The 24827-nt window shown below is 35.8% G+C and overlaps 1 protein-coding gene and 1 pseudogene across 4 annotated transcripts in view; both read left to right on the forward strand.

The window, feature by feature from the left end:
• Positions 1-24827, forward strand: part of Brinp3 (BMP/retinoic acid inducible neural specific 3) — a 425930-nt gene that overhangs the window by 383941 nt on the left and 17162 nt on the right. The gene's annotated exons all lie outside the window — the stretch shown is intronic.
• LOC109679342 (ATM interactor pseudogene) lies at positions 368-3542 on the forward strand (annotated as a pseudogene).

Here is a 24827-nt window from a genome sequence, read left to right on the forward strand (position 1 = left end):
TTCAAATGATTTTTCCTACTCATATGAGAAAATACTAACAAGTTTCCTGAAATATGATATCTGAACTCAGAATAAGTCAATCTTATTGACAGCAAATGGCAAAAGAAAAAGAGGGAGAGTGAGAAAAACAGACGACAAAAATGTTTAGTATAATTATTAAAAATTTAGCAAGTATCAAGAGATCATAATATGAAAATAGAATGAATATTTTACATTAATTCTGATAATAGTACCACAGACATTCACATAATTGAAATTGATTTTCTTTAGGTGCAAATCAGAGAAACCACAAAAGGCAACGGATGGCCCTTTGTTCTATTCTTATCTCAACACTCTAAAATTTCAGATTTAAAATGGTGAAAGAAAATGATGAATAGATGTGAAAGTTAACAACAACAAAAAGCCTAATAATTTTTTATGGAATGAGTTAACAGATGAATTATTTAAGTTTTCTCTATTTTATCTACTGAAAATTTTTCCTCTCCTTTCCTTCTCAGTACAGGCATCAATTTTATCATATGTACAATGTATATATACATGGGTCTTTTCAAATTGGTCTGTTTTAAGAAAAATTAAAGAAAATACCATTACTCTTTTGTTCCTTAAACAGGTGGTCTTATGAAAAGGTAGCATTATTTGGTACGTTAAAGCATCAAGTTGCTTGTTCAAGTCCCAGTTCAAGTCCATTTGAACAATCATGTTCAAAGCTCCTTTTCCTCACTGTGACTGACATATTCATCTGACAACTCAAGAAGAAATTAGTATTTACCGCCTAAGAAGACATGATTAGTCATGAGTTCATAAAGGTGAGGGATTAGGAAAAGTACTCAGTAGTTTTGAATACTTTTGAGTTGATGCTCAATAGTTGTTAGACATTGGCAAAATCAAGTCCTCAATTAAAATACTTGTCTATTATAAAATTAAAATGTGGTCCTCAGAGGTGGCGGGGTCAGTCGGCTGCCCCAGCTGTCCCGGTGCCCACGAAGGGAGCCGCTGCCGCCGCCTCGGGACCATGGGGACCTCCAGGACCCAGGCTGAAAGGCAGCAGCTGTCGGTAAGCGAGTTGTCCCGGGCCGTGCGGACCAACACCCTGTGCACCGTGCAAGAACCTGCCCAACAACTCTGTGCTCAACATGCACCCGTTCAAGGGCCATCGCCTGCAGGATGGCATGGTAAATCCAACAGTATGAAAAGATTTGAAAACCATACCAAAATTGTACGGTTGTGCAATTGAAGCATCCTCTAGAGGCCCTGATAGAGTTTTTTTTCTCAGTTTTCTCTTGTAAGGCAGCACTTTATGAAAATGCATGCCGAGAATAAGCATAAGTGCAGTAAGTGCAGCAATTCCTATGGTACCGAATGGGATTTGAAAAGACACGCGGAAGACTGTGGCAAGATCTTCCAGTGCATGTGTGGCGGTCTCTACGCCAGCAGAACAGGTTTGCAGTCTCACATCTATGGAAATGGCCACGAGATCCCTACAGAACACAGTGATCCACCTAGTAAAAAATGGAAAATGGAAAACTACCTGCTGAGCCAGAAATTTTCCAGTAAGATTAGTGAATCATTGAGCAACCAACCAATGCCTCAGCCAGACACTCAAGACCTAAGAACTTCAGAAATAAAACTAGTATCCTCTTTTGAAGACTCTTGCAGTTCTAGTGCCAGAAAGCAGAGTGTCACAACACCTCCTAAATACCCTCAGAAGTTGCTTTTACCAAAGCTTGAAGTGGCTATGGTCAAACTTGCAGTCATGCAATTTTCTCCCATGCCTGTCTTTGTGCCTACAGTCGACTCTTCGGCCCAGCCGGTGGTGGTAGGTGTGGATCAGGGCTACTCCGCAGGTGCTGACTTAGTGCCCTTGTCAGTAGGAACTCTGATCCTTGGCCGGAGTCAGAGGCTTGCTCTCTGCAGGAGAGCCTATCTCTTTCAAAAATTATCAATCCTGTTGTTGAGCCAATTAGTACAAGGGTTCAAATGAACTTAGGTAAAAATCCAATTCCTTTGCAAGAACTAGGGAACAAATGTCAAAAGAATGACATTTTTTCAGTCAACATACAGACGGGAACTGACCTATGCCTCACCAGACTTGATACCTTCTGCTCAGTGGCTTGGCCCCTACTCCTTCCTGTTATCCTGTTCCCAGACTGGTCTGTCCTTTGATTCTCAAGTGTCTCTCCCCATTAGTGTCCACACCCAACCATTTCCGCCCAGCTCTAAGGTAACTTCCTCCATAGCTGCTCATACCGATGAGTTTATAGACACTTGTTCCCAAGGTGGGATCTCCAGAGCAACCCAAACCAGTGGGGTACAAAGCCCCACAGATGCCCAAGTACCAATGAACCAAGGTGGAATTTGCAGAGACATTTTTGAGTGTGCACTCATCATGTGATGTTCAAACAGACAATATCATAAACAGCAGTCCAGTAGCACAGTGACTTGTGGTTTGTTACCTCAGAATGACCCTAATGATTTAAATCAAGATACCAAGATATCTGCACTCATTTTAAACTTCAGTGTACAGAACATGACAAATAACCAGACCCAAACCACAGATTTACTCAGTGACTTAGGAAACATCTTGTCAACCTTCCAGTAACCTTCCTGGTCAGACACTGGATAAGCTGAGTATTTTGTCTGACATGAATCCTGGGACTGACACCCAGCTCCTATCTGGCCTGCCCCAGAATCTCAGCTAGATTTTGATATAGAAGAGTTCTTTTCAGTCTCAAATATCCAGACTCAAATGGAAGAGAGTGAACTTAGCAGCGTGAACACTGAGCCGGTCTTGGAATCACTGGACATAGAGACCCAGACTAACTCCTTCTTACTAACAGATCCCTCAGCTCAGCCTTACAGGTGCAGAGGAAGTTCCCACTTGTTAGGCCTGGACATGTTTGACACACAGACACAGACAGACTTAAACTTCTTTTAAAGAGTAGCCCTCCTCTGCCCCTGGCCAGGGTTGTGAAACATTCCAGCTTCTCCATGAGCACTGATTCATCTGACATAGGGACACAAACAGAAGGAACCTCTGCCACTAGACACACACAGGCTCTGGAAAGCAAGGTTCAGTTGAACAGTGCAGAGACACAGACCATGAGTTCTGGCTTTGAAGCCCTCAGAAGCTTGTTCTTCACCAGCAATGAAACTCAGACAGCAATGGACGACTTTCTTCTGACCAAATTCGCCTGGAATCTGTTAGAGTCTCAGTTCAGCCCTGTAGAAATTCAGACGTGTGCTGAGCTGCATACAGTCTCCAACTTCTGAAAGTGGAATCCAAAAAAATTAAAATGTATATACAGATGAATAAATTGATGTCTTTGTTTATATACAAATTAATTGCTTTAAGTGTAAGATTAAAGGAAAACAGCATTAATTCATAGTAAACCTAGGAGAATTACTGAGACCCTTGCACAGTGACAGGCAATACTGATATTTTATTTTCTTTTTAGACAACCATAAACTCTGCAGTCAGAGTTGTTTACCTTGTATATGTATATGTTTGTGTGTGTGTGTGTGTGTGTGTGTGTGTGTGTGTGTGTGTGTGTGTGTATGATCTGAGGATACAATGTCAACTTAAATAGTAACAATTCAGCATTATTTATGATAGTCCTTTGTACCTTTTGGTCAAAAACTACAAACCTCTAATCAAACCTTTGATACCAATTTAGATTTTCAAGATATTAATAAATGATACAGAAACAAGGTAAATGGCACCATAGGGCCTCCAGCATTCAAATTCAAACAGTGAGCTGTTTGTTCTCATTTCTCCAAAAAGTTAAATCACACCAAATTGAAAAGGAGAACAAAGAAGGAAGGAGTGAAGAATACTGAAGGCACATAACCTCCTAACAAAATGAGTAGAACCATTTCTTCTGATCCTGATTCTTAAGAATTAAAAAGAATTCTTTTCAGCTTGGTGCCAGCGGCTTACATCTGCAATCCTAGCTACTGAGATAGGGAGGGTCTTGGTTTGAGGCCAGTCCAGTAATATAACTCACTAGACCCCAACTCCAAAATAACCAGAGCAAAATGGACTGGAGGGGTGGTTCAAGTGGTAGGGCACCTGCTTTGGGAGCACAAAGCCCTGAGTTCCAACCCCAGTACCACAAAAAACGTCTTTTTTTAGACTGACAGGGAAATTAGAGTTTTGTCTGGGTATTAATTAGTCCTTGTCAAACAATTATTGTGGAATTTTATTGTGGGATAGCAATAATTGTGATTACGTAAGTTAATGTCCTTTTAACATTCTATATACACAATTGCGCACAAAATATTTAAAGGTAAAAATATCCTCTGCTATAAAAAAGTGGGAATGATAGATAAAACATATAACCCATAGTGGTTAAAACTGACTAAAACTGACCTTGGGCCTTAGGTGGAGTATCTGCTATTTATGTATATGAAAATTCCACACAAAATGTTGCTTAAAATATTCACTTAGAGGAACATATGTACATTTAATAATTTTACCATTCTAAATAAGTTTAATAGTTGTCTTTTGGCATCTTTTGGCTTCAACAGCACTAAAACGAACAATAACCAACTGAAATTTGATATAACTATAAACATAAAATTATAGATTTTGTTGTTCAAAACATAGCACATATGTGGCCACCAGAAATGCTGATACAGTCTCAGGTTACATAATTCAACCACAGTGTCCAGAGTAAGGAAGACAATTACTCAGTTTTATTTCAAGATGTTAAGAAACCTTACTTTGAGCTGGACTTGGTGGTGCATACCTGTGATCCCAGCACTTGGGATGCAGAGGCAGGAGGATTGCAAGTTCAAGATCAGTCTGGGCTAGAAAGTCAGACCCTATCTGAAACAAAAAACAACTAAAAAAGAGTCCTACTGTGTCACTTTGTAAATTCTCAGCAGCCATATAAGCCTAGAAGAGAACAGAAACATCAGTTATTCCTGCTCAGGACACAACAGGAACTTTGGAAATGGACAATTATAACAGAAACACTAAGTCTTGTTCTCAGGAAAAGAGGTACTGATTGATACTCTTGAGCTCTAGTACATGAAGCCAGCCACTCTGCTTCTACTGAAACAGTATAATACACTACAGAAGAGTATTGGCTCCAGAGTTTGCTTACCTCTGTGCAGCCCTGACTCCTATTCCACCTCCACTCCACAACTTCCTTTCTTATAAGGTGGAAACCTCTTTGACTGTTGTCACAAGACTTAAGCAGATTGACACCTTTGAAGTCACTTGGTTCCTGGTACACCGTGAAGCTCAAATTTGTTACCTTTGTTAGCACTCCTAGTACGAATACTATTCTGCCCTTCTGTCTCCAGTGTACTAGACACCATTCCTTTGCCTTTTGAAAGATCTTTCTTTTCATTGTATTTAGCCACAGAATTTTTTTTCTCCATCATTCTAACTGGCATATAGTTTGCTATAATGTTTCTTATCAAAAATTATTTTTTGATCACACAAAAGAGTTAATAAGGATTGAATATGGATTCTTAAAAACAACTAGCATCTCTTTTCAGGCTTTCAATAATTATTTATGGAATAGGAACTTAAAAAATATGCATTTATTAAAATTGCATACATTGGGGGCACATTTTCATTTATACAAGATTCTATGACATGATAAATAGCAATGAGTCAGTCAGGTCTAATAAGAGACAACCTGATTTTAAAATTTAAACATTTTAGTTCCATGTTCTGCAAAAGCATTATATGGAGAGGGTCAATTATATTTTGCATAAAATAGGACATTAAAAACCAAAAGTCTTGCCAATTGCTCCCGTTTCACCAACTATAACTTGCTTTAAATAAGCAATAATTAAACTTGAGAATAACTGTTAGGATTATAGTGTCCCTATACCCAAAGCACTGTATTTTACATTGATGTAGAAAAGCTAGAACATGTATTTTTGCATAGAAATTTTGAGAAGCATAAAGTACTCAAATTCATTAAGCAAAGAGAACATGATAGACTAAAAAGTACTTCATATGCAAATAGCCACCTATTCTGTAGCTTCAACTCATTCTTCAGTTTCTCTTTAAGTCTACCTCATAAATAAAAACTCATATTTATCTTAGTTGAGTTTTCAATAAGAAAATCTATTAAGAAAAGTAATATAAATGTGTTCATTTGAATTATATTCAGTCCCTTTAGAAAGTTATGTTTACATCAACCACTGACATCGTGAGAACACTTGAGGATATTTTACCCCAGGGTGGATATCCAGTTATATGGTAGTCATGCTACTTTAAATCTAATTTTCCAAACAAATAACAGAAAGGAGAGCAGGTGTTTTTGTCTAGTGTAATTGGTTATGATTAGAGATATTACAAAACTGTGGAAATTAGTGTTGACATAGCACTTTGAAAGCTAATTTTTGTGTGTGTGTGACATGCCACAGCATATCTGAAATGTGTGTATTCCCATTTGCCAAGATAACACATTATTTGTTAGGGCGTTTGATTTTTAAGCAGATCTTGTCTATTTCAATCAGTTTTAAGTTATTAATGGTAGCTTTTAACTACATTTGTGAAAGGCAGATACTTTCAATTAGTATTTTTCAGGAATTACATGAAATTTATTCAAGGCTGCCAAAATCTATTGTGGCATAGGATCATTTAGTCAAAAATTACTAAGTATAAGAAATACTGTACATAGCTTTTGGGAACAACTTCATTTTTCCTCTGATTTTACACTACACAGGAGGCAGTGAACATAACTATCCTTAGTGTTATGAAAGGAAAAAAAGGAATAGAATGAATGAATTTACAATGATGAATAATAAAACTTCTCCAATGGCTGTCAACTTTTAGAAGAAATACATTGGCATTCTTTCTTGGGAGGTTGTTCAAAGAAGCACAGATACATAAGAAAGCCAAATAGTTCAAAATGTTCAATTCTGAACATGTGGAGCATGTTCAGAATTCAGTTGCATTCACCACCACATTCTATATGTAATCAGAGCCAGGAAGCAAATTATTCTTGAGTAAACACATACTAAAACTGTCATAAGAAATTGTCTGTCACCTTTGCTGTCACACAGCTATTGCAGATTGACCACATAAGGGTACCTCTCTTGCTTGTCCATGGAAAATGCAGTCAGAAAGCTTTGCCACATCTCTGTCCAAAGAACACTGAGCATAGGAAGGGGGATGTAAAGTTCTTATTTTTATAATTGTTTGGCCAATTCTTATTCCTTATAGCATGTAAAATTATAGATATTTCTTTTCCATGTGATTTTCACTGATGCTTATGGAAAGCAACAAACTCAGACAATGAGGTTAGAACAGGAGACTGACAGTATACTTTTTCAAAAGGCAAATGTATGGGCATGCTCTATAAACTGAGATCTAAAAATACTTGTCAATTTTTTTATGAGAAATATCTTCAAACATTAACTCAGGGACTCTTATTTTAGTTTATCACATTCACTTTATTCTAAAATTTTTCACTAAAAAGACTTTTTATCCCAAATGTCATAGTAGTTGAAAAGAGAAAATTGCATGGATTGGATAACTAGCAGTTGAAGAGTAGAACCTATATTTGGAGGAGGAATGAGTCATAGTATCTTAGGTAAAGATGTTTTTATTTGCTAAGAATTGTTTCAAGTATATCTAAATGTATCCCTTGCTAATTGAATATAGGAAAATCCAACAGACATCTTTATGTATACTAAATATGCCTATTTTATAAATTTTCTACATAAATTAACTCATACATTCTTCAACATAATTTATAGAGTGCACAGTATGAGGAAGACACTACTGCAAAGACTATAACTGAACAAATAAGATGAAAGTTCCTACCATCACTGGAACTAACATTCCAATGAAGAGAGACATTTAAAAACAAAATTGAAAAATAATTTTAATGAGAAAAATCAGACAGAGATGTTGGGCAGAACTTTAAAATAGACTATCTAAGGGAGATTCACTAAGAAAATACCTGTTGAAAGATCTGAAGGTGATAAGGAGGAAAGAAAAATATTAAGTACCCAAAGACAGGAATAAAGGTTTGTTTTCAAGAAAAAGTGAGGATCATGGAAGCTGGTGCAGAACGAGAGTGGGAAAGAAATCCAAGTGAGGTTAGAATAGCAAGAGGAGTGATTATGCAGTCTCTTTAGAGACCACTCCACGGACCTCTATTTCATGCTGCATAAGATGATTAGGAGATTTTGATCTGTGGAGTGATGGGATCCTAATTGAGTTCTAATGGAATCCCAGTGTACTTAGAAGAATGCCATGTAAGGAGAGAGAGAGGAGGAAGAAGAAGGACAGGGAGAGGAGGGGAGGAGAGAGGGAGAAGGGAGAGGGGGAGGGGAGGGGACAAGAGACAAGAGGAAGGAATATTTGAAAAGAACAGAAGATGGTCCTTTTCCTTTGAATAATACTATTAACCTCTTATTAAAATTTTTCTAATAATTAATATAATCAATTTATGTACTGATTTTTATACATAGTATTTATCTAGTGAAAACCAGCATTTTAAAGTTTCAAGTAGAACTCAGAATTTTCCAGCTACAAAGAAATTTAGAAGTATTCTAGTAAAACCTAGCTTGTGTTATAAATAAGGAAGCTTTTCCAGGCAAGATAGTGATACAACTGCAAATCACACAGCTTCTAACTATCTGGACCTAGGCCTGGACAGGGTCCACTGCAGATTTCTAATACATCTGCGATTATTGCCTCACATTAGTGATACAGCATCACTATGCACTCCGATTTTTCCTTGGTCACTTATTGATAAAGGTTTAGAGAAACCTGCTGGTGTTGTTTGAACTTTCTCAGTATTTTTACTACCTTATTATTTATTAATGATCTCACAGGGAAAGGTATTACTTGGACACCAGAGACAGCCAGGAGTCAGGACCCCAGCTGAACCCTGCTCTTTGCACTGGAATACAAAAGAATTTCACTGGAGTAATAAAGGTGCAGAAAACTACTTCTCATCAAGATTACAGCCCAGATTTGACTTATCTAGAGTTCCAGAAAAATCTGAATTCTTGTAATTGTTTCAAATTGGATAGTTAGTATCAACAGATACCTGGCATCTCTTCCTTCTTTCTCAAGGAAGGTAATATCATCTTAGGCCTCAAAAAATTCCTAAAAACAAATCATGAAGTGAAATATCTGGCATAAAATAATAAACATAAATAACCTTGCACATCAAAAGTAAAACTAAAAACAATACAACAGAATTAAACAAGAAGAGTCTAGAGGTTTAACAATTATCAAAGAAATTGCTTCTTTTTTTAGCAGTTATGTATCTTAGATTAAATATTCTACTTTTTCATTTGTTTCAAAAGAATTTTAACTGTTTAACCATGTTCACGACAGCTGCTTTAAAATTCTTATCTAATTACTTCAGTATCTGATTCTTTTAGATATTGACTTCATTTAGTGGCTGACCATCTCATTTATAAATGAGAAAATAGTTCTACCTAATTCTGACTGAATTTCACCCAACTTCTTTTTTTGTGGAAGTATAGAATTCTGGAAATTATTTAATATATAAAAACTTACCAAGAGTTTCTACTTAAAAGTAAAATAGCAGGGGCCTCATTGATGGCTGACTAGAATCTGTTCTGCAGAATCCTGGTTGGATTCTTTGTCCATGAAGCTAATTTAGTCCTCCCTGACTGATGCTAGTTATCAGGTCCACTGCCTTGAGCACATTGAATGAATGTCTGTCTACTGAGTTATACCACCAAAAGTGGTCAGTACTCAGTCCTGCCTGATCATTGAAAATACTTGGAAAGAATATAGGAGATTGAAACCTCAAACCAATGGGTTGTCTCTAGAAGTAAATAATTTTATAATTATTGAGGCTAATGATAGTGAAGTGGATGAAATCCCCCAAAATTCAGAAGAAACAAGAATGATTAAAGAAACCAGAGGACATGAATAAATTCTCAAATGTTTGAATTCATTTAAAATAAATTCAAAGAGAATTCAAATAAGCAGTTGAATGAAATAAGGAAGACAATGTATGATAAGAAAGAGGAATTCAATGAAAAGACAGGAATTCTGGGAAAATTTTGAATGGAAAGTTTGAAAGTCAAAAGCTCAGTAACAAATAAAAACTGAACTGACATACTTAGCAATAGACTGGATGGAGTAGATCAGAGCTTGTAGAGAATGCAGATGGATTAGATGATTTAGGCAATAGAAAAAGGCAAATAAAAAGTATGGACTGAACATACAAGACATCTAGGACATACCATCAAAAGACCAAACCCACAAATCATGGACAAAGAGGGAGAAGAGGTACAAACTAAAGGCATAGAAGACATTAAACAAAATAATATCAGAAAAATTCCCAGATCTGTGAAAGAGATGACCATTTATGAACAGAATGCTTTTAGATCACCAAACAGACAAGATCAGAAAAGAAACTACCCACATCATACTATAGTTAAAACATCAGGCATACATAAGGAAAGACTATTGAGTGCTGTAAGAGAGACTCACCGAGTCACATGTAAAGGCAAGCCTATAGGAATAATAACAGATTTCTCTAAAGAAACTGTAGAAGGGCATGGTACAATGTACTTCAAGCCCTGAAAGGAAATGACTGGCAACCTAGATTACTGTACACAGCAAAGATATCCTTTAGAATTGAAGGAAAAATGAAACCTTTCATGATACAAACACTAAAAGAATCCTACACAGAGAAAAGGAAGATAAAGAGAACAGTGAGAGTATGAGTAAAGAATATGTTCCAATAGAAGAGTAGATAAGCAACTGAGGATTAGGAAGGAATAAAATATTATAAAAAACAACAAAATGACAGGAATTAGAACATACATTTCTATAATAACTGAATTTTTAATGGTCTTAGTTCTCCAATTTAAAGGCAAAAAACAACAGATCAAAAAAACAAAATCCAAGTGTTTGTTGCTTATAAGAAATACATTCAATGGCAAAGGCAAACAGGTTTCAAGTGAAAAGACAGAAGATATTCCAAGGGAACCTGAAAGCAAAGAGTCACCACACTCACAAATGACAGAGCAGACTTCAAACAAAAATTAGAAGAGAAAAAGAATGTCACTGTGTTTGATAAAGGGAATAATTCATCAAGACAGCATGACAATCATAAACATACACAGACTGAACATCAGCACTTACAGTTTCATAAAACAAATACTACTGGTTACAAAAATCAGGTAGACCCTGGCATAATAGTGGACGACAATTCCACTTTTGCCAGTAGGTTATCCTGCAAAAAAAAAAAAACCTACAACAGCAACAAAAGAAACTTTGGAATTAAGCAACACTATAGATCAGATTAACTTAGCAGACATATACAGAATATTCCACACAATACCTGCAGAACACACATTATTCTCAACAACCCACAGAACTTTTTCTAAAATAGATCATATTTTAGGATATAAATCAAGTCTTAACAAATATAAGAATATTGAAATAACTTATTTCATTTTTTCAGATTACAATGGAAAAAAACTAAAAACCAATGGGGAGAAAAACTACAGAAAAATATATGAATTTATGGAGAATGAACAATACACTATTGAAGGAATTAGGAAGGAAATTAAGAAATTTCCAGAAGCAAGGGAAAATTAAAATACAGCATACCAGAACCTGTGGGAAATAGTGAAAGTGGTTCTAAGAGGGAAGTTTAGAGCTTATGAATGACTACAATAAAAAATCAGAGGTATCTCATATAACCTAATGATGAAATTCAAAGTATTAGTAAAACAAGAGCAAACCAGAAATAAAATTAGTAGAAGGAGGCCAGGTATGGTGCAGCACATTGCAATCCCAGCTACTCAAGAAGCAAATGCTGGAGGATAGTGAGTTTGAGTTGAGCTGGGCAATAAATGGTAGTGAACCCTATCTCAGAAACCAAGTAAAGACAAAAGATTCCCTTTTTTTCCAGTACTGGTGATTGAACACCATCCCTTACACTTGCTTTCTACCACTTGATCTATGCAGCCCTTTATGTTTGTTTTATTTTTCAGACAGGGGCTTGCTTTTCCCCAAGGCTGGCCTCAGACTGAGCTCCTACTGCATCAGCTCGCCCTTTAATATTCACTAAGTTTTATTATCTTAGTTGACAAAGCTTGTACACATGCAAGGTACACCTAATAATGATTTGATAAATGTGTTACTGTAGAATAATTTTCACAATAAAGTTAATTAACATGTCTGTCACCAACCATCCTGTACATAAGATTCTTGCAGCTGAACGTTTTTATAACTGAAAGTCTGTACATTTTGATAACACTTTTGTGAGAAAAATATACTGTGTTATTTTCTTTTGACCTGAAGAACTGTGCTTTGAATATTGAACTGAAAGTTTCAGGTTTGATTTAATCCTTGTTTCTTTCCTGGGGAATATGTTTCAGCACAGTTCTCAGCAAAACAACTTAAGGCATTGATATATGGTGACATGTTTCTCCCAATTTAGAGGACTAGCAGGCTGTACTTGAGGTCATTTACAGGAGTGATATATGTGGGAATAAACTAAAATGAGAAGTAAAACACTTTGTATACAAATCCAAATACTTTTAGGAAGACACTAAAGAGAGACTTTGATTCCTTAGGTGAGGCAAAAGCTTGTGTTGGATTAAAAAATTCAGTGTGTACTTATTGGTTCCCTGATTTTCTCTCACAATCCAAAACTGCCAATTGATTTGTCAAAAATTTTCAGTCAAAAATAGAAATCAGTGAGAAACACATAGGATATGCTTACTGGTTTTATCATGCAAATTAAGACATCTATAATGTGGAACTATACAGAGAGAGTCGATCGTCCCAGTATCATTACAGTTAATGTCTCATTATCATTTAAAATTAGAGTAAGTCCTTATGAAACCAAAACATCCCATATTTTCAACATCGATTTGTTTCACACACTTGGGAGGTATGAGGATAGGTAAGACTCCCAAAAAACTAGATAGCATTTGTTGCCCTCAATGCAGAGAAACTAATGTAGAAACTTTAACGTGACTGAGTCCAATAGGAGAAGGGTACCAGGAACTAGAGAAAAGGTTAGTTAGAGAAGAATTAATTTAGAAGTTAGCACACATGTACAGGAAATCAATGCAAGTCAACTCCCTGTATAGCTATCCTTATCTCAACTAGCAAAAACCCTTGTTCCTTCCTATTATTGCTTATACTCTCTCTTCAACAAAATTAGAGATAAGGGCAAAGTAGTTTCTTCCTGGTAATGAGGGGTGGGGGGGAGAGGGAGAGGGTGGGAAGGGTAAGGGAGGGAGCAGGGGAAGGGGGGAGAAATGACCCAAACATTGTATGCACATATACATAAAAGAAAGAAAAAAGAAAAATGGCATTATGGGGATATGGGTAGCCAAGGGTAAAACCATAAACTTTGAAAAGACTTTTTTTTGCCATAAAAAGAATTAAACCCAGGACTTGCACTTGCCTAGGAAAGTCCTAATTTTTAAAAGAACCATTTCTTTACATACTCTACTGTATTTGGGTAAGTATATGATTAGAATAAAGTCCAAACCAACTCCCTTCCCCAGGCCTCAAACTTTTGATGAAAACAGCCCAATCTGGCTCATGTTCTTTTCTAACAGGTTTATACTGTGCTATGATAATCATAAATCATGATTACAAGGGTTACAGAAGGTAATTTCCAGAATCAAAGGCAAGTTAGGTTTAGCACTGTGTCCATTTACTTTTTGTGCTTTTGTTTTTGTTTTACTTTTGTGGACAATACTGATGACTTAAAATCTGTTCCTTAAGCTCTGAACAGGAACAGAGGCGAGCTCCTCTTCCCCCTTAAGAAGAATAACTTTTATTGCATGATCCTTATGGCCGTCTGACTTTGGCATGGTCTATGAAATTAGGGTTTGAGTAAAGTGTATTGGCTAAAATGTAGCATGAACCATGATGTCATTAAGGTACCAGGATGAGTTACATGTTTGTCCTACTGTGTGTGTGGTCAATGCAGGAAACCTAGAGAAACTCACTTGTCTTCCATACCAGGCTCTGTGCAATCTGGAAACCCTGGGATGACAGTGGCATGGCTTAGTCTACATTCAAAAACTTCAGAACCAGGAAAACTGGTGGTATGACTTTCAGTGGCCTGAGAACTGGAGGTTTTGTGCAGACGATGGGGTAGTGAAGCCTAAAGGATAGAGAACACAGAGATCAGATGTCCTATAGCAGAAGAAGCACATCCCAACTCCAAAAGAAAAGATGAGTGAATTTCCTGGTCCTTTATGTTTTTGTTCAGTCCATTTCCGCAGGAGAATGGATGGTCCCCAGCTCCATGAGTGTGAGCAGATTTTCCTCAGTCTTCTTCACATGCCAATCTCTTCTAGAGACACCCTCTAGAAGTAACACTTTCCCATCTATTTGGGTATTTTTTAATTTAGTACAGTCGACACCTAAAATTAACTGTTCTATTGTATAGTTGGATGGCTTCTTAATGACACCATGAGGGACATTGATTACTTTGATGAGCTGGAGACTGAAGAGAATGCGATTCTACTAGGGACATACACAGCATGATCTAATGAACTAAGTCCACAATGGTCTTTTTTAAGCATTGGCTTGCAAGCTCTTATGATTTTATAAGGTTAAGACATTTTTGTTCCAGTAGGTGTTTAATCTATGTAGCAGATGTAAATACAGAAATCAATTATGTATATTCACACCAGAGTGTTAGCAAGAATTTGCTTATGATGTAGCTCTTTCCTTCACCCCTCAAAGAGTTATTTTATTATCAAAAGATAATAAATCACAAAGTAATAAATGAATCAAAAAATAAGGATAATATTTTATAAACAAAAATGCCTGATTTTCAAATAAGTTGACAGTAGATTTACTTTTCAAAACTTAAATTAAGACTGGCCTGAGAAGACTAAAGAATGAAAGTATGGACTTTCCCCTGCCACCAGAACATACTAAGCTCTTGAGTTGACAAAAGTTTCTGTCTATTTTTCTGACAGTTGATAAGGAGCTCCCATTTATATTTTTGCAGTTTACTCTACAAATAAGAGAGACAAGTACATTTTGAATTACTGTTGGATTTGTGATAGCACCCAGAATGACTCATTTTTTTCACAATCAGATGATATTTTGTTAATGGAAAGTCTTATCACTAAGGTGAAAGATACATTCCATATGATGCAAGTCTGCCTGAGAACCCAAGGATCAAAGCATTGACTTTGCTATTTGTTTTCTGAATAGATGTGGGTTGGCCATATAAACTAATCATTATTTTCTACTCTCATTGGGAAAATGAGGCCAAAGAGTGCCAGAAATGTGGGGTCACTTTTACCTTATAATAAGACATTTGATACGTTCTGATTTTCCTTTTTATAAACCTCGTGTACTATTAAGGTATTAGAAAAAATCAGAGAAAATAATGATGTAGTCATTTTTCTTGGTAAGCAAAATCATACAGTAGGACCAGAGTTTTCTGCTTGTATAATTAATGTTTTGGGTTGACCTTTTGGTTGTGAGTTATCATCCCCTAAGTCATTTTACAAATTTTATCCAAGTTCAAATTCTTATGTTCATATAAACCCACAATGCTTACTTTTCCCAAAGAAAATTACATTTGGTAGGGCCATGTGCACTAATTCTTTTCTGGTGATTTTGTGGGTAAACAATTAACTAGTTATAATTCTGAGCAGAAGACTTTGTCCTACCACTAGGACAAAGCTGTGACATTACAATGTGATTTCTAAGGCATTTTTGATGGGTGAAGTTCTAGTGATTCCCAAAAGGTGATTTTCAGTGGTGTTTTTATCACGGACCCAGTTTCTAACAATAATTCAGCCCCAGTGTCTCCATCTACATTAGGTCCTTAAAGATGATCAATCTAGAGATTGTAGTTCAGTCAATCAAACTCCCAAGGAACAGCACATAGTCCACAATAGTGTAATGTTATTTGATGACAGGATTGTCTTATGACTTATAATACTTCTATGACTTATAATATTTCTGTCTCTACCGAAAAGGTATTCAAGAAACCAAATTTTTTTCATAAGACAACTTAGAGATCATGGGATCAAAGCAAGATAGTTTTAATTGCCTTCCATTCCTAAAAGCACTGCATTCTGTGTCTGGGTATACTTATAGACACTGAAATGTAAGTTGCCAAGAGGTCTAAGGTCACTATCATCATTTTGTAAGGGCTCCATTATTTTGGGCTAGGTAAAAACTTCCCTTTATTTATTTATTTATTTTATTTTATTTTTTCTTTTATTATTCATATGTGCATACAAGGCTTGGGTCATTTTTCCCCCCTGCCCCCACCCCCTCCCTTACCACCCACTCTGCCCCCTCCCTCTCCCCCTCACCCCCTCAATACCCAGCAGAAACTATTTTGCCCTTATTTCTAATTTTGTTGTAGAGAGAGTATAAGCAATAATAGGAAGGAACAAGGGTTTTTGCTGGCTGAGATAAAGATAGCTATACAGGGAGTTGACTCACATTGATTTCCTGTGCATGTGTGTTACCTTCTAGGTTAATTCTTTTTGCTCTCACCTTTTCTCTAGTCCCTGGTCCCCTTTTCCTATTGGCCTCAGTTGCTTTTAAGGTATTTGCTTTAGTTTCTCTGCGTTAAGGGCAACAAATGCTAGCTAGTTTTTTAGGTGTCTTACCTATCCTCACCCCTCCCTTACCAAGATTAACTCAAAATGGATCAAGGATCTTAATATCAGACCACAAACTCTAAAGTTGATACAAGAAAGAGTAGGAAATACTCTGGAGTTAGTAGGTATAGGTAAGAACTTTCTCAACGAAACCCCAGCAGCACAGCAACTAAGAGATAGCATAGATAAATGGGACCTCATAAAACTAAAAAGCTTCTGTTCATCAAAAGAAATGGTCTCTAAACTGAAGAGAACACCCACAGAGTGGGAGAAAATATTTGCCAACTATACATCAGACAAAGGACTGATAACCAGAATATATAGGGAACTTAAAAAACTAAATTCTCCCAAAACTAATGAACCAATAAAGAAATGGGCAAGTGAACTAAACAGAACTTTCTCAAAAGAAGAAATTCAAATGGCCAAAAAAAAAAAAAATAGGTGTCTTACCTATCCTCACCCCTCCCTTACCAAGATTAACTCAAAATGGATCAAGGATCTTAATATCAGACCACAAACTCTAAAGTTGATACAGGAAAGAATAGGAAATACTCAACATCTCTAGCAATAAAGGAAATGCAAATTAAAACCAAGCTAAGATTCTACCTCACCCATGTTAGAATAGCCATCATCAGCAACACCACCAACAACAGGTGTTGGCGAGGATGTGGGGAAATGTAAACTAGTTGGTGGGAATGTAAACTAGTACAACCACTCTGGAAAAAAATTTGGAGGCTACTTAAAAAGCTAGACATTGATCTACCATTTGATCCAGCAATATCACTCTTGGGGATATACCCTTTATTTATGTAACTAACTCTGAATTTTCTTTGTTATTTTGGCTCCATTTCCTCTATTTAGACAGTTTTAAACATTTGATAATGTCATTGATTATTCTTAAGTGACTGTTCTTGTTCTAAGTTCTGAATTAGATGGTATTATAATTTTCAAAATTATTTTTATGTCTTCAGTATCACAAAAGCCATAATTTTATCAGTCCCCTGAATGGGCTCCTGTGAGCTATCACACTTTCAACCCACAATTACCTCAATGGAACCTTTGTAATTTTCTTATTAGAGTACAACACTGGTATTTATATTGTAGAGTAGATACCAGCTCCATATCACTCATTGTTATTTAATAACTTGAAGGACATGATGAGTAAACATATAGATCCCTTATATATGTTATAACTATAGAGTGTTTTGAGACTTTTTTGTCTCTTGTGTGTACATAAAAGCACGATTCCACCCATATCATGTCATTTCCCACCAAAATTTTTTGTAACCACTTTATCCCAACTGCTGTACTAGACATAAATCTCACCCTGAAGCATTTCTTATTCTCTTGAAGAGAAGCACAAGCTAAGCAGATAATTCCAGAAAATGATGTGAAATACTGCACCAAATTACTCTAGTAATTAGTAGCTTAGAAGAGACCAAGAAAAACACATAGGGAGAGAACTTGGTCAATTCTTAAGTGCCTACGTGATGTTTTCTTTGAGAACTGGTTTATTAATTAAATCCTAAGTATGGAAGGATCTTTAATCATACTGGGGATGTGGAATCTTGAGACATTTCAATGTACTAGTAATATGAAGGATTCTAGGTTTGTTAAGCTGGAATATTTTATGGTGCCCTTTAAAAAACAAAGGTAACTCAAAATAAATCCAAGATTTCTTGGGATTTGGTGAAATGAACAAAGAAGCAGAGAGCATTTAGAAAAGCTGGAGAGAATAGACTTAAGGTTACCATACCATTAAGGGACTTTGTACATCTTGCCTGTGATTTGGTTGTTACCCTAGATGATGGGACCACCAGGTTTTTACAGATAGGAGAATACTTTCTCTGAGTACTGTGTGGAGAATGGATTGTGAAAGAAAGCCAGCAAGGCAAAAACAGAAAGATGCAAAAGGTAATGCAATAAGATCATGGAGTGGTGGACAGAGAGCTAGTCTTCAAAATATTGGATAAAGAATCTAAAATACTTGGAACTGATAGTTAAGTTTTAATAGTTGAAGATAAAAAGGGTGATGTTGACATTTTGAAGAGATGCTGGGAACTAAGCATGGTTTGAGATAATTAGACATATAGGTCAGGTGAAGGAATTAAATAGGACATAGAAATTTAGAACTAATTTGAGTTAAGGAAGAAAAGTAGGTGAGATATCTGGGGTGTATATGACGTATTCATTATTTAGTATGTGTTTATGGGGCCTTATCTGAATGAAAATGCCTAAATGGCATTTCAATATGTGTTTAAAAGTATATTAACCTAAACCTACATATTTAAGAGTCATGAGTAAAGAAATCATCATTAAAATCAAGGAAATGAAAATGATCACACTTTGAATTTGGGATAAGTGAGGAAAGGTTGAGATGTGTGGATTGAACACAGGGAATGATTTTGTGGTAATTGTAAATAATGGAAGTAGTCAGACAGTGGAATTGTACAAAAATGAAGTGAAAATCTAATATTTTTGCTCTAGTACTATAAAAGGGCATAAATGTTTGAACTTATTAAAAAACAAATTCAAAGTGAAACATTTAGATTGGTGACAGTGGCTCTAAACAGAGTCGTTTCTGTGAGAATAAATAATGATATTGACAACTCTGGAAAAAATTTTTTTGATAAAACATTTCTTTGGAATTTCTATAGGCTTTAATTTTGCTTTCACAATAATATCTTAAAAATGCAGACTATGAGAGGGAGGGTAAAAAAGGAAGTTAAGAAAGTATTGTACTTCCTGTACAAGAATAAAAATAGAATTTTTAAACCTGTTGAAGTCACCATAAGAAGGGGACTAAGACAGAAATGAGAAAAATAGAGAAGATGAAACAATACAGGTAATAATACATGGAACAATCACAAGGAAACCAATGTATATCTATCTCAAACAAACAAAAAAGTCATTTTTTTTTTTTTTTACAAAATCAGAGAACAAGAGGAAAGAACAGGTCTTGTGTGGAGTTTAGTACAAGTGGGAGGGGGGCAGAGGTGGGAAAAGGATATGAGAGGGTGAATAACTACAAATACTGTGTACACATTCATGCAAATGGAAAAATGAGACCTGTTGAAACTATTCCAAAAATGGGGAGAAGGAAGATAAAGAATGATGGAGAGGGTAAATTCAACTATGATATATTTGATATACTATAAGAACATTTTTTTTTTTTTTAGGATAAAAGGATTTTATTTATTTATTTATTTTTTAAATTTTTTTTTCTTTTATTATTCATATGTGCATACAAGGCTTGGTTCATTTCTCCCCCCTGCCCCCACCCCCTCCCTTACCACCCACTCCACCCCCTCCCTCTCCCCCCACTCAATACCCAGCAGAAACTATTTTGCCCTTACTTCTAATTTTGTTGTAGAGAGAGTATAAGCAATAATAGGAAGGAACAAGGGTTTTTGCTGGTTGAGATAAGGATAGCTATACAGGGCATTGACTCACATTGATTTCCTGTGCATGGGTGTTACCTTCTAGGTTAATTCTTTTTGATCTAACCTTTTCTCTAGAACCTGTTCCCCTTTTCCTATTGGCCTCAGTTGCTTTAAGGTATCTGCTTTAGTTTCTCTGTGTTAAGGGCAACAAATGCTAGCTAGTTTTTTAGGTGTCTTACCTATCCTCACCCCTCCCTTGTATGCTCTCGCTTTTATCATGTGCTCATAGTTCAGTCCCCTTGTTGTGTTTGCCCTTGATCTAATGTCCACATATGAGGGAGAACATACGATTTTTGGTTTTTTGAGCCACGCTAACCTCACTCAGAATGATGTTCTCCAATTCCATCCATTTACCTGCGAATGATAACATTTCGTTCTTCTTCATGGCTGCATAAAATTCCATTGTGTATAGATACCACATTTTCTTAATCCATTGGTCAGTGGTGGGGCATCTTGGCTGTTTCCATAACTTGGCTATTGTGAATAGTGCCGCAATAAACACGGATGTGCAGGTGCCTCTGGAGTAACAGTCTTTTGGGTATATCCCCAAGAGTGGCATTGCTGGATCAAATGGTAGATAAATGTCTAGCTTTTTTAAGTAGCCTCCAAATTTTTTTCCAGAGTGGTTGTACTAGTCTACATTCCCACCAACAGTGTAAGAGGGTTCCTTTTTCCCCAAATCCTCGCCAACACCTGTTGGTGGTGGTGTTGCTGATGATGGCTATTCTAACAGGGGTGAGGTGGAATCTTAGCATGGTTTTAATTTGCATTTCCTTTATTGCTAGAGATGGTGAGCATTTTTTCATGTGTTTTCTGGCCATTTGAATTTCTTCTTTTGAGAAAGTTCTGTTTAGTTCACATGCCCATTTCTTTATTGGTTCATTAGTTTTGGGAGAATTTAGTTTTTTAAGTTCCCTGTATATTCTGGTTATCTGTCCTTTGTCTGATGTATAGTTGGCAAATATTTTCTCCCACTCTGTGGGTGTTCTCTTCAGTTTAGAGACCATTTCTTTTGATGAACAGAAGCTTTTTAGTTTTATGAGGTCCCATTTATCTATGCTATCTCTTAGTTGCTGTGCTGCTGGGGTTTCGTTGAGAAAGTTCTTACCTATACCTACTAACTCCAGAGTATTTCCTACTCTTTCTTGTATCAACTTAAGAGTTTGGGGTCTGATATTAAGATCCTTGATCCATTTTGAGTTAATCTTGGTATAGGGTGATATACATGGATCTAGTTTCAGTTTTTTGCATACTGCTAACCAGTTTTCCCAGCAGTTTTTGTTGAAGAGGCTGCTATTTCTCCATCGTATATTTTTAGCTCCTTTGTCAAAGATAAGTTGCTATAAGACCATTTGTAAATACCACAATGTACCCCCAGCACAATAAAAATAAACTGTTAAAAATATGAAAACAATGCAAAATATGATTAAGTAGAATATATGTAAGACTAAATGAGCTCACTGACATCAAAGCATCTTAAAATATTATATAGTTAGCTCAAAGTGTTTATTCACTAATAATGAAATACAGGCCCTACTATTTTATCTTCATACCAGAGAAAGTAGAAAAACCAATTTTGCTCAGTGCAGTACCTCATGCCTATAATTATGGCTAGTAGGGATGGAGATTGGGAAGATCAGAGTTCACGGTTAGCCTGAGTAAAAAGATAGGGAGACCACATCTCAACCAACAAATGGGACATGTGGATTGTACCTATGATCTAAGCTGTGTGGCATACATTAGTAGAAGGATTGTGATCTGAAGCCAACTCCTAGCAAAAATGTGAGACCTTATTTCCAAAAAAGTGTGAGGTCATGGTTCAAGTGGTAGAGCATCTGCTTAAAAAACATGAGTTCAAGCCCCAGTACCACCAAATAAATAAAAGAAAAAGCTAAAAGCTGTAAATTTATTTCATTACTAATATCTTATTGATTGTATAGTCAGGTGTTCAGACACTAGACCTCAATATTTCTGAATGCTGATGAAGGGGGAAGAGAGAGATCCAATCCAAACTATACAGACAGTATAAAATTATGTTTGGTGAATAAATTTTGTATTAGCAGCAGGATCACATCACATATTGCTCATAAAGATATGAAGTATGAACCTGCATTGTCTACACTTTACCATTTAGGGTACATTTTGTTACTTTATGAAATTATGTGAATTTTCTGATTGGGATTAGGATGGAGGGCATAGTTTGTGCTTTTTTTCAGGTTTGCAGTTAGGGTGGTTTATAAATAAAAGAGGAGAAGGGAGAATTAATTTTGTTTTATGAATGAAATTGCTCATTTTTCCCTGATTACCTCTAATACTGGTCTTTAATTAAAAGAGATACTCTAAGTTAGTAACATATCTTGTGTTCCCTCACTACTACGATCCCTTCCCAAATAATCTGGTTCATTTACTTGAATGACTGAATCCTCTCAGTGCTAGAAGATTGACTGTGAAGTACAAGAGGAAGAAAGAGACAGGACTGTCTAAATAGCAGGTGACAATGATGGGAGAAATCTGTGAGTACTTCCATGAAGATAGGGAGATTGGTACATATTTGAGTAAAAGTGAGGGGAAGAAGAATTTGTATTCAGATATAGAAACTTAATAGGTAGTGGATATATTAATCTTGACTGCTAAAAGACAAAAAATGGAGCACTATCAAGAATATTATTATTCAATAGTTAAACAATGAGCGAAGATATCCTCACTCAGATAATGATTGCAAATCAAAGTAGAAATATTAGAGAATTTGATCATCAGAAACTTAAATCATTAGTGAATAGAAGAGACTCTTACAAAGGAGAAATTAAAAACTTCCTGTAAGGTGGATTGATGGGGGTAATACCAAGAGCATAGTTTTCAAGAAGCCAAGTGAAGGGAGTATTTCAATTTAAAAGTAAGCAAATTTTTGTTGAGATGTTAGTAACATTGAAATCAAACCAACCCATTTTTATAAAATATTAGGGAATATTTAAAATATTAGGGAATACTTTAGAGTTATGTCAAGAATGAGGGTAGATGAAGAAATAACATTGGGATAGATAATAGACTAAATGAATTTTTCTAAAAGAGTGAACAGAGAAATTTAATATCAATAATACCACATTAAATTAAGGAAAGTTTCTTTTTTGTTTTCTCCCATGTTATGTGCTGTGATGTAGACAGAGATACCACAGTGGCTATGAGAAAGGGAATTTTCATAGGAGCAAAATCTTGAGAAGGCATTGGAAGATTGAATAGTTGTTCTGAAATATGACAGGTATAACCTATCTATTGTGAATTTACATTATATATATATAGTGCACAGTGTACTTTGAACAAGTTCATCTCCTCTTTTATATTCCCTTACCACTTTTCTTCCTCCCCATCTTATCATACTTCAGTCCTCTTCACCTTTACCCTCTTCTCCATTCAGTCTTCCTTAAAGAAATTCTCTACTAATCATTATAGTCTGTCATTTGAATCAGAAGTAAAGTCAAGCAATGGGAGTGAGAAGATGTGGCTATTTGAGAGGAATTAATTATATGTAAAGTTCCCATTGTACAGATTGGGAGATCAACATGAGTGGGGAAATGTATCAGTATTATTAACAAGTACTACTCAAAAATGTCTTGAGATTAGTGATTATGAATATAAAGTGAGTCTAGATAATATTGTTTCATGTTTTCTCCCTCCACATTTAGCTACTTAGGTGTGGCCATGTAATAAACCAACATTTGGGTTCAATTAGGATTACAGTATTTTCAATTTAAGACAGGAATTTGAAACTATGTTGTTAGTCAGGCATGGTGGCACAGCCCTAAACTTTAACATAGGTAAGTGTTAAAATAGCAGCATAATGGATGGTAGATGTTAATGATGTTTAAAATTATTAATCATGAACTTGGAACTTGAGAGATCAAGGTATTATATGGAATTTCTGACTGGATGTGAAGATAACAAAGAACGACAGCAGAAATAATAATGGATTTAAAAGTCAGATATCCTTAATTTCAATTATTATTTCATAAAATACGTCAGTTTCCCTGTTACTAAGTTTAAAGCTAGGATTAAATTCTAGTGTTGCCAGTCCCATCCCATAGCTCTTCCCTTTCACCTAAATAGTCTATGTAATTTTTCTCAGAATCTACAGTAGCCTTGGTTTATAATCTCTTTGATCTAAAAAGCAGTGCACACAGCATATACATAATTTGTGATATGTAAGAATGTGACAAGAATCATGTACTCATTTCATCACTCTCCTCACTGCCCCCTTGTTTTCCTCAGTGGGAAACATGTGCATTACCTGATATTTATAGACCTTAAGAACATAAAGATAAGCACATAATAGTTTTAGAACTTGGCAAGAGAGATCTGCAAGCAAATAATTAAAGCTTTAGGTCTAATTTTAATAGGTACAAATTGCAATTTAAGCACAGAGGAAATGCTTAATCCCCTGTTGGTGATTTAAGAAATACCATCAGGCGGTTATATATCAAATAAACTTAGAAAATAAGCATCCATGGTCAGAGATGGTTTACTCAGAAGATGAAAGAGCATAAACTAGGAAGCAATATGGAGGTATATAAATTCTAAAGAGATTCCACACTTATCAATGTTCTCAAATTCGCAAAAAATACAACTATTTTTTTTAGAGTGGTGGGAATTTTGAATTTTTAATCTAGACTTTTAAAAATCTTGGTCTAAGTCAATCTGCTAAGTGGACTTTCAAATGATGCATATTATTTTTAGATAGAAATGGTCCTTCTCAGTATTTTCAGAGTCCTTTCTCCATCACTCAGCACCCCATTCATAATG

This window comes from Castor canadensis, chromosome 11, assembly GCF_047511655.1.
Source record: "Castor canadensis chromosome 11, mCasCan1.hap1v2, whole genome shotgun sequence".
Classification (NCBI taxonomy): Eukaryota; Metazoa; Chordata; class Mammalia; order Rodentia; family Castoridae; genus Castor; species Castor canadensis.